Source organism: Balaenoptera physalus, assembly GCF_965194825.1.
Source record: "Balaenoptera physalus genome assembly, chromosome: 1".
NCBI lineage: Eukaryota > Metazoa > Chordata > Mammalia > Artiodactyla > Balaenopteridae > Balaenoptera > Balaenoptera physalus.
This window is the reverse complement of record NC_138882.1, coordinates 23,264,369-23,275,897: the sequence shown is the minus strand read 5'-3', so window position 1 is coordinate 23,275,897 and position 11,529 is coordinate 23,264,369.

Here is an 11,529-nt window from a genome sequence, read left to right as displayed (position 1 = left end):
CTTCCAAAAATGTGACAAGCAATTAGTCAACGAGTATTTACTGATCGCTTGTAATCTGGATACGGGGTAGAACTTCTTTGCCATGTGCTAAATTTTCTTTAGATTCCGCACTGGACCCACTGGATCCCCTGACTTGGGAATGGTAAGAGGTTTTCATCTCAAAGCACAAATCTAACCTCAACACTCTTGGCTTGACAGTTGAGACTTGCCCTTCCTGATCTCAGTTTCTCCGGAGATTTCACAATCCCTTGCTTGTTCTCTGTTACAGCAATGTTTCTCTCCACTCTAGATCTTAAGATCTTTGAAAATTGTATATATTGTCTTATCCATTCATTTAACACAGGTTTACCAACTCCACTTCTACTATATGCTAAGAACTGCTCTAGACTCCAGAGATACAGAAATGAATAAGGCAGACAGATGCTGCTCTTATCAGGTGGGTGGGTGGGAGGAAGAGACAATAAGCTAGCAACTAAATACAGGAAAAAGATAATTTCAAAGGGTTATAAGCTCTATGAACAAACTATATCAAAGTCATACATTCATTCAACCAATATTTTCTGAGCAGCTAGTATATGCCAAGTACTGGACCTTAGAGATACAGAATGAGTAAAAGAAAAAAAAATCCCTACATTCCTGTAGCTTACTTTACAGTGGGGGAGACAGACACATACATACATGCACAGATACATACATAAGTAAATATCCACGACAGGCAGTTTTAGTACTTTGAAGAGGATGGGGAAGTCTCCTCAGATTGGAGACTGACTGATCAGAGAAGGCCAAGCTGAGGAACTGATATTTAAGTTGAAATCTGAACAATAGCTATGTAAAGATTTTCAGGCAGAGTGTTTCAGACACTGGGAACAGAGACCGCAAAGGTCCAGTTGCTCATAGAAACTTCGTGTGTTTAAGGAACAGAATAAAAGCCAATGTGGCTGAAGTACAATGAATACAGGTGAGAGAGTTTTGAGAGGACGTCAGAAGTGGGCAGGGCAAGGTCACATGGGCTTTGTGGACCCCTGGCAAGGAGTTTAACTGTTATTCTAATATGATGATAAACTGCTGGAGAGTTTTAAGTATAAAAGTATCAATACCTTGATCTGATTTACATTTTTAAAATATCCTTCTGTTAGGTGCACTGAATGTATGAAAGGGTGACAAGTTTGTCTGCAAGGTGATCACTTAGGGGAGAAGAGGATGAATAGGGAAATTAGGATGAAGGCAAAACCAACTGGATTTACCTGACACAGCATAGGTTCATAGAATCATAAAGGGTTCATAGGTTAAAGCTAGATGGACTGCTAAAAGATTATTTATAAACCAGCTATCATTACACTCCCACTGCACCTTGTACGTACCTCTATCAGAGCACTCATTACATTAACTGTCTTCCTTACATGCCCACCATGCCTTAAATTACAATAAAAGTAACATATTTTATTAGTTTTTGTACCTCCAGTATCTTCTATGCTGCAAATAGCTGGTGTTTGATAAATGTTTGCCAAATGAATGACCCATACTGACCATAAGAGAGATTTTATTGAAATTAGTCCAGATTTTATTAAAAACATAAACCTCATCTCACACACATTTCCCTCAAGTAGGAACAGAAAACACAGGCTATCCTATATTCTCTATCTGCCGTTTTATCTTGAGTTAATAAAAAAGCTGGCACCATAATCAAGGATTAGAAATATCAGTTCTAATTAAGATACTTCATCTCATCTTGTGAAAAGTTAAAACGTGGTTGCAATGTCAAAACTATGGGGAACGCAAAATTTAAGAGAGGGAAATAATCAGGATTAAAAAAGAATAAGTAGGCTGTGTGTTTGTGTGTGTGTGTGTGTGTGTGTGTGTGTCAGAGAGAGGGAGAGAGAGAGGGAGGGAGGGAGAGAGGGGGAGAGAGGGGGAGAGAGGGAGAGAGAGAGAGAGAGAGATCAAGACTTGTGGTTTAGGGAATTCCCTGGTGGTCCAGTGGTCAAGACTCTGCGCTCTCACTGCAGAGGGCCCAGGTTCAATCCCTGGTAAGGGAACTAAGATCCCACAAACCGCGTGGAGTGGCCCAAACAAAACAAAACAAAAGACTTGTGGTTTAAAATACATGTTACAGATTTCCCTGGTGGCGCAGTGGTTAAGAATCCACCTGCCAATGCAGGGGACACGGGTTTGAGCTCTGGGCCGGGAAGATCCCACATGCCACAGAGCAACTAAGCCCGTGCGCCACAATTACTGAGCCCACGTGCCACAACTGCTGAAGCCCACGTGCCTAGAGCCTGTGCGCCACAGCAAGAGAAATAACCACATTGAGAAGCCCGCGCACTGCAATGAAGAGTAGCCCCTGCTCGCTGCAACTAGAGAAACCCTGCACCCAGCCATGAAGACCCAAAGCAAGCAGCCAAAAATAAATCAAAATAAAAAAAAAACAAAACAGATGGATAATGTAACCAAAGAGATGGAAATTCTAAGAAAGGCTCACAAAGAAATGCACTAGGTCAGAAACATTGCAAGAGAAATGAAGAATGTCTTTCATAAGTTCATTAGTAGATTGGACGTCACTAAGGAAAGAATGAGCTTGAGAATACGTCAATAGATATGTCCAACACTGAAAAGCAAAGCAAAAAAAAAGACTGAAAAAATGGACAAAACATTCAAAATCATGGGACAATTACAAAAGATGTAACATCTGTATAATGGGAATACCAGAAGGAGAAGAAAGAGAGAAAGTGAAGAAATATTTGAAGCAATAATGACTGGGAATTTCCTTAATATCAGACACCAAAACACAAATCCAGGAAGTTCAGAGAATATAAGGCAGGATAAATGCCAAAAAACTATGCATAGGTATATCGTATTCAAATTTCAGAAAATCAAACATAAATTTAAAAATGATTGAAAGAACCCGAAGAAAACAGCGCCTTACCTACAGAGAAGCAAAGATAAAAATTACATCCAGCTTCTCAGAAACTATGTAAGCAAGAAGAGAGTGAAGTGAAATATCGGGCTGGCCAAAAAGTGCCTTCAGTTTTTAAGTAAAAATAAAAGAAACATTTTTCATTTTCACCAAGAACTTTATTGAACAACATATTCACCCTTTTGTTCCACTACCTTCTGCCATTTTTCAGGCAACTTTATAATTCCATCTTCCCAAAACCTTTTATCTTTTTGAACAAAGAACCGTCCCAGGTGCCTTTTACAGTCTTCCAGGGAATTGAAAGTTTTTCCATTAAGAGAATTTTGTAAAGACCTAAATAAATGGAAACCCAAAGGTGCAATGTCTGGTGAATACGGCGGGTGAATCAGAATTTCCCAGCCAAGCTGTAACAGTTTTTGCCTGGTCATCAAAGAAACATGCACTCTTGCATTATCCTGATGGAAGATTATGCGTTTTCTGTTGACTAATTCTGGACGCTTTTCGCCAAATGCTGCTTTCAGTTGGTCTACCTGGGAGCAGTACTTGTTGGAATTAATCGTTTGGTTGTCCAGAAGGAGCTCATAATAGAGTACTCCCTTCCAGTCCCACCATATACACAACATCACATTCTTTGGTTGAAGACCGGCCTTTGGTGTGGTTGGTGGTGGTTCATGTCACTTGCCCCACGATCTCTTCTATTCCACATTGTTGTACAGTATCCACTTGTCATTGCCCGTCACAATTTGTTTTAAAAACAGAAAATTTTCCTTATGTTTAAGTAGAGAATCTCATGCAGAAATATGGTCAAGAAGGTTTTCTTCGCATAACTTATGTGGAACCCAAACCTCGAAACGATTAACATAGCCAAGCTGGTGAGAATGATTTTCAACGCTGGATTTGGATATTTTGAGTATGTCGGCTATCTCTTCTGTGGTATAACATTGATTGTTCTCAGTGTCTCGATTTGATAGCTATCAACTTCAACTGGTCTACCCAACTGTAGAGAATCGTCCAGTGAGAAATCTCTAGCACGAAACCTCACAAACCACTTTTGACCCGTTTGATCAGTCACAGCACCTTCTCCATACACTGCACAAATCTTTCTTTGTGTGTTTCGGTTGCGTTTTTACCTTTCTTGAAATAATAAAGCATAATATGCTGAAAGTGCTGCTTTTTTTCTTCCACCTTCAATATCAAAAAGGCTACACAAAAATTCACCGATTTTGATAAGTCTTTTTTTAAATGCACACTGATATGATAGCTGTCACATACAATCTAACAAAATTGTTTCAAATGAAGTTAAAGACAACTAAGTGCTACTAGAGCCATCTTATGGAAAAAACCGAATGAACCTTTTGGCCAACCCAATGCATCTTTCTCCATCCCTATCCCCTTGCTTTTTTTTCCTCCAATTTTGTGAGATATAATTGACATGTAACATTGTGTAAGTTTAAGGTTTACAGTGTGATGATTTGATGCACATATATACTGCAACATAATTACCACAATAAGGTTAGTGAACACATCCTTTGCTTCAAATAATTATCATTTTGTTGTTGTTACAGTGAGAACATTAAAGCTCTAATGTCATAGCAACCATGCCTTTACTTTTAATCTATATGTGTTTTTATATTTAAAGTGGGTTTCTTGTAGATGATATATAGTTGGATTGTATTTTTTGGGACTTCCTTGGTGGTCCACTGGTTAGGACCCTGCGCTTTCGCTGCTGAGGGCATGGGTTCAATCCCTGGTCGGGGAACTAAAATCCCACAAGCTGCACTTTGCAGCCAAAAAAAAAATTTTTTTTACGTGATTATTGATATAGTTGGACCAATATTATATTGGATTCATATTTGTTACTGTTTTCTTTTTATATATATATAAATTTATTTATTTATTGGCTGCATTGGGTCTTCGTTGCTGTGCGCAGGCTTTCTCTAGTGCAGCAAGGGGGGCTACTCTTCGTTGTGGTGCACGAGCTTCTCATTGTGGCGGCTTCTCTTGTTGTGGAGCACTTTTAAATAACACTACACCATTTTGTGGCTAATGCAAGTATCTTATAATAAATTATTCCTAATTCCTCTCTTCTGTCCCTTGTATCATTCTTTTATTTTTTTTTTGAGTCTTTTATTTTATGTTGAATGAAACAATAGTGCTTTATAATTTTCAAAAGTTTCACACACGTGACTTCATATAATCCCATAATAACCCTTTTTTAATCCCCTAACCCTTTATTGCCCCTCCCCCCTTCCATCCCCACTGGTAACCACTAGTTTGTCCTCTGTATCTATGATTCTGCTTCTTTTTTTTTGTTTGCTTTCCTATCTCTTTTCTTTTCTTTTTTTTTTTTGACATCTTTATTGGAGGATAATTGCTTTACAATGGTGTGCTAGTTTCTGCTGTATAACAAAGTGAATCAGCTATACATATACATATATCACCATATCTCCTCCCTTTTGCATCTCCCTCCCACCCTCCCTATCCCACCCCTCTAGGTGGTCACAAAGCACCGAGCTGATCTCCCTGTGCTATGTGGCTGCTTCCCACTAGCTATCTATTTTACATTTGGTAGTGTATACATGTCCATGCCACTCTCTCACTTCTTCCCGTCTTACCCTTCCCCCTCCCCGTGTCCTCAAGTCCATTCTCTACATCTGCATCTTTATTCCTGTCCTGCCCCTAGGTTTTTCGGAACCCTTTTTTTTTTTTAGATTCCATATATATGTATAAGCATACAGTCATTTGTTTTTCTCTTTCTGACTTACATCACTCTGTATGACAGACTCTAGGTCCATCCACCTCACGACAAATAACTCAATTTCGTTTCTTTTTATGGCTGAGCAATATTCCATTGTATATATGTGCCACATCTTCTTTATCCATTCATCTGTCAATGGACACTTAGGTTGCTTCCATGTCCTGGCTATTGTAAACAGAGCTGCAATGAACATTTTGGTACATGACTCTTTTTGAATTCTGGTTTTATCAGGCTATATGCCCAGTAGTGGGATTGCTGGGTCATATGGTAGTTCTAGTTTTAGTTTTTTAAGGAACCTCCATACTGTTCTCCATAGTGGCTGTATCAATTTACATTCCCACCAACAGTGCAAGAGGGTTCCTTTTTCTCCACACCCTCTCCAGCATTTATTGTTTGTAGATTTTTTGATGATGGCCATTCTGACTGGTGTGAGGTGATACCTCATTGTAGTTTTGATTTGCATTTCTGTAATGATTAGTGATGTTGAGCATCCCTTCATGTGTTTGTTGGCAATCTGTATGTCTTCTTTGGAGAAATGTCTGTTTAGGTCTTCTGCCCATTTTTGGATTGGGTTGTTTGTTTTTTTCATATTGAGCTGCATGAGCTGCTTGTAAATTTTAGAGATTAATCCTTTTTCAGTTGCTTCATTTGCAAATATTTTCTCCCATTCTGAGGGTTGTCTTTTCATCTTGTTTATGGTTTCCTCTGCTGTGCAAAAGCTTTTAAGTTTCATTAGGTCCCATTTGTTTATTTTTGTTTTTATTTCCATTTCTCTAGGAGGTGAGTCAAAAAGGATCTTGCTGTGATTTATGTCATAGAGTGTTCTGCCTATGTTTTCCTCTAAGAGTTTTATCGTGTCTGGCCTTACATTTAGGTCTTTAATACATTTTGAGTTTATTTTTGTGTATGGTGTTAGGGAGTGTTCTAATTTCATTCTTTTACATGTAGATGTCCAGTTTTCCCAGCACCACTTATTGAAGAGGCTGTCTTTTCTCCATTGTATATTCTTGCCTCCTTTATCAAAAATAAGGTGACCATATGTGCGTGGGGTTATCTCTGGGTTTTCGATCCTGTTCCATTGATCTATATTTCTGTTTTTGTGCCAGTACCATACTGTCTTGATTACTGTAGCTTTGTAGTATAGTCTGAAGTCCAGGAGCCTGATTCCTCCAGCTCCATTTTTCGTTCTCAAGATTGCTTTGGCTATTCGGGGTCGTTTGTGTTTCCATACAAATTGTGAAATTTTTTGTTCTAGTTCTGTGAAAAATGCCAGTGGTAGTTTGATAGGGATTGCCTTGAATCTGTAGATTGCTTTGGGTAGTATAGTCATTTTCACAATGTTGATTCTTCCAATCCAAGAATATGGTATATCTCTCCATCTGTTTGTATCATCTTTAATTTCTTTCATCTGTGTGTTATGGTTTTCTGCATACAGGTCTTTTGTCTCCTTAGGTAGGTTTATTCCTAGGTATTTTATTCTTTTTGTTGCAATGGTAAATGGGAGTGTTTCCTTAATTTCTCTTTCAGATTTTTCATCATTACTGTATAGGAATGCAAGACATTTCTGTGAATTAATTTTGTATCCTGCTACTTTACCAAATTTATTGATTAGCTCTAGTAGTTTTCTGGTAGCATCTTTAGGATGCTCTGTGTATAGTATCATGTCATCTGCAAACAGTGACAGCTTTACTTCTTTTCCGATTTCAATTCCTTTTATTTCTTTTTCTTCTCTGATTGCTGTGGCTAAACCTACAAAAACTATGTTGAATAATACTGGTGAGAGTAAACGACCTTGTCTTGTTCCTGATCTTAGAGGATATGGTTTCAGTTTCTCACCATTGAGAACGATGTTCGCTGTGGGTTTGTCATATATGGCCTTTATTACGTTCAGGTAAGTTCCCTCTATGCCTACTTTCTAGAGAGTTTGTTTTTTTTTTTTTTAACAATCCAATGTATTTATTTATTTATTTATTTTTATTTTTAATTTATTTATTTATTTATTTATTTTTGGCTTTGTTGGGTCTTCGTTTCTGTGCAAGAGCTTTCTCTAGTTGTGGGAAACGGGGGCCACTCTTCATTGCGGTGTGCGGGCCTCTCACTATTGCGGCCTCTCTTGTTGCGGAGCACAGGCTCCAGACGCGCAGGCTCAGTAGTTGTGGTTCACGGGCCTAGTTGCTTCGTGGCATGTGGGATCTTCCCAGACCAGGGCTCGAACACGTGTCCCCTGCATTGGCAGGCAGATTCTCAACCACTGCACCACCAGGGAAGCCCCTCTAGAGAGTTTTTATCATAAATGGGTGTTGAATTTTGTCAAAAGCTTTTTCTCCATCTATTGAGATGATCATATGGTTTTTCTCCTTCAATTTGTTAAGACAGTTTATCACATTAATTGATTTGCACATATTGAAGAATCCTTGTATTCCTGGGATAAACCCCACTTGATCATGGTGTATGATCCTTTTAATGGGCTATTGGTTTCTGTTTGCTGGTATTTTGGTGAGGATTTTTGCATCTATGTTCATCAGTGATATTGGCCTGTAGTTTTCCTTTTCTGTGACATCTTTGGTTTTGGTATCAGGGTGATGGTGGCCTTGTAGAATGAGTTTGGGAGTGTTCCTTCCTCTGCTATATTTTGGAAGAGTTTGAGAAGGATCAATGTTAGCTCTTCTCTAAATGTTTGATAGAATTCACCTGTGAAGCCATCTGGTCCTGGGCTTTTGTTTGTTGGAAGATTTTTAATCATAGTCTCAATTTCAGTGCTTGTGATTGGTCTGTTTAAATTTTCTATTTCTTCCTGGTTCAGTCTCGGAAGGTTGTGCTTTTCTAAGAATTTGTCCATTTCTTCCAGGTTGTCCATTTTATTGGCATATAGTTGCTTGTAGTAATCTCTCATGATCCTTTGTATTTCTGCAGTGTCAGTTGTTACTTCTCCTTTTCATTTCTAATTCTATTGATTTGAGTCTTCTCTCTTTTTTTCCTGATGAGGCTGGCTAAAGGTTTATCAGTTTTGTTTATCTTCTCAAAGAACCATCTTTTAGTTTTATTGATCTTTGCTATTGTTTCCTTCATTTCTTTTTCATTTATTTCTGATCTGATCCTTATGATTTCTTTCCTTCTGCTAACTTTGGGGGTTTTTTGTTCTTCTTTCTCTAATTGCTTTAGGTGTAAAGTTAGGTTGTTTATTTGAGATGTTTCTTGTTTCTTGAGGTAGGATTGTATTGGTATAAACTTCCCTCTTAGAACTGCTTTTGCTGCAGCCCATAGGTTTTGGGTTGTCATGTTTTCATTGTCATTTGTTTCTAGGTAATTTTTGATTTCCTCTTTGATTTCTTCAGTGATCTCTTGGTTATTTAGTAGTGTACTGTTTAGCCTCCATGTGTTTGTATTTTTTACAGATTTTTTCCTGTAATTGATATCTAGTCTCATAGCATTGTGGTTGGAAAAGATACTTGATCAATTTCAATTTTCTTAAATTTACCAAGACTTGATTTGTGACCCCAGATATAATCTATCCTGGAGAACGTTCCATGAGCACTTGAGAAGAAAGTGTATTCTGTTGTTTTTGAATGGAATGTCCTATAAATATCAATTAAGTCCATCTTGTTTAATGTATCATTTAAAGCTTCTGTTTCCTTATTTATTTTCATTTTGGATGATCTGTCCACTGGTGAAAGTGGGGTGTTAAAGTCCCCTATTATGACTGTGTTACTGTCAATTTCCCCTTTTATGGCTGTTAGCATTTGCCTTATGTATTGAGGTGCTCCTGTGCTGGGTGCATAATATTTACAATCGTTATATCTTCTTCTTGGATTGATCCCTGATCATTATGTAGTGTTCTTCTTTGTCTCTTGTAATAGTCTTTATTTTAAAGTCTATTTTATCTGATATGAGTGTTGCTACTCCAGCTTTCTTTTGATTTCCATTTGCATGGAATATCTTTTTCCATCCCCTCACTTTCAGTCTGTATGTGTCCCTAGGTCTGAAGTGGGCCTCTTGTAGACAGCATATATACGGGTCTTGTTTTCGTATCCATTCAGCCAGTCTATGTCTTTTGGATGGAGCATTTAATCCATTTACATTTAAGGTAATTATTGATATGTATGATCCTATTACCATTTTCTTAATTGTTTTGGGTTTGTTATTGTAGGTCTCTTCCTTCTCTTGTGTTTCCTGCCTGGAGAAGTTCCTTTAGCATTTGTTGTAAAGCTGGTTTGGTGGTGCTGAATTCTCTTATCTTTTCCTTGTCTGTAAAGGTTTTAATTTCTCTGTCGAATCTGAATGAGATCCTTGCTGGGTAGAGTAATCCTGGTTGTAGGTTTTTCCCTTTCATCACTTTAAATATGTGCTGCCACTCCCTTCTGGCTTGCAGAGTTCCTGTTGAAAGATCAGCTGTTAACCTTATGGGGATTCCCTTGTATGTTATTTGTTGCTTTTCCCTTGCTGCTTTTAATATTTTTTCTTTGTATTTAATTTTTGATAGTTTGATTAATATGTGTCTTGGAATGTTTCTCCTTGGATTTACCCTGTATGGGACTCTCTGTGCTTCCTGGACTTGATTGACTATTTCCTTTCCCATATTAGGGAATTTTTCAGCTATAATCTTTTTAAATATTTTTTCAGTCCCTTTCTTTTTCTCTTCTTCTTCTGGGACCTCCATAATTCGAATGTTGGTGCGTTTAATGTTGTCCCAGAGGTCTCTGAGACTGTCCTCACTTCTTTTCATCCTTTTTTCTTTATTCTGCTCTGTGGTAGTTATTTCCACTATTTTATCTTCCAGGTCACTTATCCATTCTTCTGCCTCAGTTATTCTGCTATTAATTCCTTCTAGAGAATTTTTAGTTTCACTTATTGTGTTGTTAATCATTGTTTGCTTGCTCTTTAGTTCTTCTAGGTCCTTGTTGAACATTTCTTGTATTTTGTCCAATCTATTTCCAAGATTTTGGATCATCTTTACTATCATTACTCTGAATTCTTTTTCAGGTAGAATGCCTATTTCCTCTTCATTTGTTTCGTCTGGTGGGTTTCTACCTTGCTACTTCATCTACTGTGTGCTTCTCTGTCTTCTCATTTTGCTTAGCTTACTGTGTTTGGGGTCTGCTTTTTGCAGGCTGCATGTTCGTAGTTACCGTTGTTTTTGGTGTCTGCCCCCAGTGGCTAAGGTTGGTTCAGTGGGTTGTGTAGGCTTCCCTGTGGAGGGTACTGGTGCCTGTGTTCTGGTGGATGGGGCTGGATCTTGTCTTTCTGGTGGGCAGGAACGCGTCTGGTGGTGTGTTTTGGGGTGTCTGTGACCTTATTATGATTTTAGGCAGCTACTCTGCTAATGGGTGGGTTTGTGTTCCTGTCTTGCTAGTTGTTTGGGATAGGGTGTCCAGCACTGTAGCTCGCTGGTCGTTGAGTGGAGCTGGGTCTTAGCGTTGAGATGGAGACCTCTGGGAGAGCTTTTGCTGTTTGATATTATGTGGAGCTGGGAGGTCTCTGGTGGACCAATGTCCTGAACTCGGCTCTCCCACCTCAAAGGCACAGGCCTGACACCCAGCTATAGCACCAAGACTCTGTCAGCCACACGGCCAGGTATGTGGGAAGTTTCTTGCCTTTTAGGAAGTCTGAGGTCTTCTGCCAGCATTCAGTAGGTGTTCTGTAGGAGTTGTTCCACATGTAGATGTATTTCTGATGTATTTGTGGAGAGTAAAGTGACCTCCACATCTTACTCCTCCACCATCTTGAAGGTCTCTCCTCCCTTGTATCATTCTCGTCATTCATTTCACTTATACGTAAGCATGTATGTATGTATATATACACATATATATGTATATATATATTTGAATACATTGTTGCTATTATTATTTTGAACAAACAG